At 42.2% G+C, this 4,320-nt stretch overlaps 3 non-coding genes across 3 annotated transcripts; all 3 read left to right on the plus strand.

Moving 5' to 3' along the window:
* The first annotated feature begins 426 nt into the window (after positions 1–426).
* Positions 427–502, plus strand: Trnak-cuu (transfer RNA lysine (anticodon CUU)). Its single transcript has one exon. It is a non-coding gene; the product is annotated as a tRNA-Lys (tRNA).
* Positions 503–1,928: 1,426 nt separating this feature from the next.
* Trnak-cuu (transfer RNA lysine (anticodon CUU)) lies at positions 1,929–2,001 on the plus strand. The gene has a single exon. It is a non-coding gene; the product is annotated as a tRNA-Lys (tRNA).
* Positions 2,002–3,436: 1,435 nt separating this feature from the next.
* On the plus strand, positions 3,437–3,509 carry Trnak-cuu (transfer RNA lysine (anticodon CUU)). The gene has a single exon. It is a non-coding gene; the product is annotated as a tRNA-Lys (tRNA).
* The last annotated feature ends 811 nt before the right edge of the window (positions 3,510–4,320 follow it).

The raw sequence follows: 4,320 nt of genomic DNA on the forward strand, positions 1-4,320 counted from the left end.
CTCCGATACAGAATTGTGGATACGCTGATATCGACAGATATACTAGTAGCAGGGATAAATTTTCCTGTTGGTTCGAAACTGTTATGGTAAATTTCTGGTAAACGTTCAGTTAATTTTGGGATGCTTTTGGGCTAGCTCAGTCGGTAGAGCGTTGGACTCTTAATTCGAGCCCCACATTACGCGTTATTTTGAATTGATTAAATTTTGCTCTTTACGAGGAAATTTAATCTCCATCTCAGTCCGTACATTTCGGAAGATGATCGTGCACTGTCATAAATAATTGCGGATATACTGATTTCTTGCAATAGGGATTTATATTCCTGTTGTTAAGAAATTGTGTTGATTTATACCACGAATATCTTGCCCTTCACGTAAACATGGGGGCCGTTTTGGGATGTTTTCGGTGGTTTCATCATATGCTGGAGCGCCAGGCTAGCTCAGTCGGTAGAGCGTTGGACTCTTAATCCAACGGTCGTGGGTTCGAGCCCCGCGTTGGGCGGCATTTTGTCATTGATGCGCTTTTGCTCTTGACGAGGGAGTTTCAGTTCCATCCTTTCGAAAGCGAATCGTCCACTCTCATACAGAATTTTGTATATGCTGACATCGACATATATTTTCATCTTGATTCGAAATAGGCCCAGTTTTCAATGTTACGTTTGTATTGCACGCATCTGTCACATAATTTTTGTAGGTTCACCGGTCCGTAACATTGTCTTTCAGCTTTTAGTGGTCCGTGAGGTCAAAGAGGATGAGAACCACTGGTTTATACTATACGAACACGAACATCTTGTACTTCAGGTTATCATCTGAGTCATTTTGAGGTGTTTTCGAAGGTTTACTCAGATGTCGCAGCCCCGGCTTGCTCAGTCGGTACTCGGTAGAACGTTGAACTCTTAATCCAACGATCGTGGGTTCGAGCAGGGATATCTGGAACTCGTAGATCTGAATCGAGCCCCACGTTGGGGGATATTTTACATTGATGAACTTTTGCTCTTCGTCGCCACCTCAGTCCTTACATTTGGGAAGATGATCGTCCACTCTCATACAGAATTGTGGGTAGGCTTATTTTGATCTATCATCGCAATCGGGATATGTTTTCAAGATCCCTAGCACAGATTACAAGGACAGGACTAACCGGCTCCAGCTATTTCGACAACAGAACATATAACTATCAAAGGTTTCAGCCATCATGCCTCTCTGGCATCTCGGCCCATGGTTTTATCACGGTCGCTATTTCTGGAAGAGCACTTCGTGTTTGAAAATGTATATGCCTCGTGGTGTGTCTTGACTCGGAGATGGATGGCGATGAAATGCCATTGCCTATAATAGTCATGCACTCGTGGCATTCATCATCATCATTGGTTTATTAGCAATTTTATCAGTTCAATACACCACAAAAAATGCGATACAATGAGTAGACAGGAAGATGTCGAAGCGACTTGGATTTGTCTATGGAATCAGACACCCACCTTGGCCTAGGCGATGTAAAGAGGAGGCATGCACACTGAATGAAAGTAAAGATGACGGTATAGAAAAGAATACGTTGATAGACTTTTGCACTTCACGAGGAAATTTCGTCGTCACCTCATTCCTTACATTCCGGAATAAACCGAACTGAAGATTATCTTTTATTCTCATACAGAATCATGGAAATGCTGGTTTGAAAATGATTGACATATCCTATGGCAATAGGGATATACTAGGCTACATATCCCTTTTTATTCGCTATTCTAATGGTTAGAGTCAATTTGGGGTCGTTTGTTGAATTTTACTCAGACGTAGAAGCGCCAGGCTGGCTCAGTCGGTAGAGCGTCGGACTCTTAATCCAATGTTCGTGGATTCCAGCCCCACGTTGGGCGTTATTTTGCTCTGCTAAACTTTTGCTCTTTACGAGGAAATTTTTCGGAGGCGTCGTCACTTGATGCAGCGCCCGGCTAGCTCAGTCGGTAGAGCGTTGGACTCTTAATCCAACGGTCGTGGGTTCGAGCCCCACGTTGGGCGGCCTTTTACATTGATAAACTTTTTCTCTAGACGAGAGCATTTCGTCTCCATCTCAGTCCTTACATTTCGAAAGATGATCGTCCAATGTCATAAATAATTGTGGATATGCTGATTTATTGCAATAGGGATTTATTTTCTTGTTTTTACGAAATTGTATCGGTTTTTACCACGAATATCTTGCCCTTCCGGTAAAGGTTACGGCTGTTTTCGACAACTGCTGGAACGCCCGGCTAGCTCAGTCGGTAGAGCGTTGAACTCCTAACCCATCTGGCGTGGGTTCGAGCCTCACGTTGTGCGTCATTTTACATTGATACGCTTTTGCTCTTGACGAGGGAATTTCGTCTTCATCTTAGTCCTTACATTTCGGAAGCGGATTCGGAATTATGTATTTGCTGACATCGACATATATTCTAAATGCGTATAATCCCTGTTGATTGGAAATTGGCCCAGTTTTCAATATTACATTTGTAATGTCGCCAACACTCAGACACTGAGTTTTGCTGCAAAGCCCTGGCTCAAGTTTGCAGACCTATAGAGTGTTTGCTTTATTATTACTCTGCACACCAGAGAAGTATTGTTAAAAAGTGGGTATTTCGGGAGTCGAGTCAGAGTGATGACCTTTTTCTTTAGTCAACACAATAAGATTTCCACTATATATTTCAAAATCAGCTGTTTTCAATTTCGGTAAACCAACTTTTATGATTTGATGAAAGTCCTCTTTCCCCGATTTCAAAGTATGGTAACCCTAGTGTTTGGGGTGTGGTTTTAGACTTGTTTTATGTGGTATCGCTTTTCTGTTTTGCTTTTTGCGTAAAATTATTTCCACATTGCGTTATTTTCTTGCTGCGTACCGGCATTGACGGTCTCGCCAGGCCGCTTGTGAAAAGGGAAATTGCCAAATTTGATAGCTCTGCGGGAAGTGGCAGCGAAATGCTGTCATGTATAGGTTTCAAACCTAAAGAACATAAAAATGTATGCATGATCGATTGAATAGCGGAAAAAGAAACGGAACAAGCAGACACCCTGCAAATATGAAACGGTTGGGTTATACAACGGAACTTTCGAGTATCTCATACCCAAATAATTCTAAAAAATTATAAATTCAATTTTTTACTGCAACTTTTGTAAAATTTGAGTGCATATATCTCACAATTTCGGTGCAATAAAAAATTGAGCTTCTCATACTCAGTACATTTCCAAGACGGATCTAACATATATGCGTTTGAGACGGAATCCCATGTCTGGTTTGTTTCTAAATGCCGCTCTCGGGTGCATTGTGTCGTTTCATTGCGGATTGGTCGCATTTTCCAATAACAAGCTTTTTATCTTCCCGAGGAAATACTAAAAATGTATTGCCACTATATATTACAAATATCTTGCACTTCTGGTAAACGTGTTGTTTTCTGTTGTGCAATGTGCGGTCACTTCTTGCGGCGCCCGGCTAGCTCAGTCGGTAGGGCGTTGGACTCTTAATCCAACGGTCGTGGGTTCGAGCCCCACGTTGGGCGATATTTTAGATTGATGAACTTATGCTCTTCGTCGTCACCGCAGTCCTTACATTTGGGAAGATGGTTTTTCGCCTGCCAGTACCGGTACCTAAAAAATCAGGCCAAGAACGGTGAGACGATGAAAATTAGTATATTTTGAATGCGAGGTTTTCGATATCACTAGCAAAGTTATAAAAAAGTGAGTCGAACTCGAAACTGAACAGGCTCGACTCGGTGGTGTGTTGAAAATGACTCGAGTCAAAATTATGAAGGTGAGATTGACCTTGTGCGACTTGGTCCCTGGTAATTGGATATTGCTATACTCGGATTCCGAATCGAATTTGTAGGCCTACAACTTTCAATTAGCAAAGGTTGAATTTATATCATGCGGTAGTCGTGATTTCAATCATTGCGTACGATTAAAATATTTCTTTTGAGCTGTGCTCCGTCAGCAGCTCGTTTTAGAAATTTTTCAACGGCCGCAGTGGGGATGATTGATTAAGGAAGCAGATCGTCCACTCCGGCACAGAATTATGGGCATACTGATTTCAAAGGTTTTACCGACATACCGTCGCAATAGGGGCATCCCCGTCGGTCCGAATTTGGGATGTTTTAAATCAGTGGTTATTAACCATTTTTTCTCCGGCGCCCCCTGTAAAACATTGCCTGGGTCGAAGTCCGGTTCCGGGTTGGTACTTCACTATTAGACCACTCGACTAATTAACGGTATAATTGTATGTGCTATTTTCGGGATCAAATCCAGGTTGTTTAACCATCGGGTAAGTCCTACCGGCTCATAGCATTTCATTCGAGATCGATGTTTGTTTTGTTT

Source organism: Botryllus schlosseri, chromosome 13 (genome assembly GCF_051294905.1).
Source record: "Botryllus schlosseri isolate E-star chromosome 13, Bs_hap1, whole genome shotgun sequence".
Classification (NCBI taxonomy): domain Eukaryota; kingdom Metazoa; phylum Chordata; class Ascidiacea; order Stolidobranchia; family Styelidae; genus Botryllus; species Botryllus schlosseri.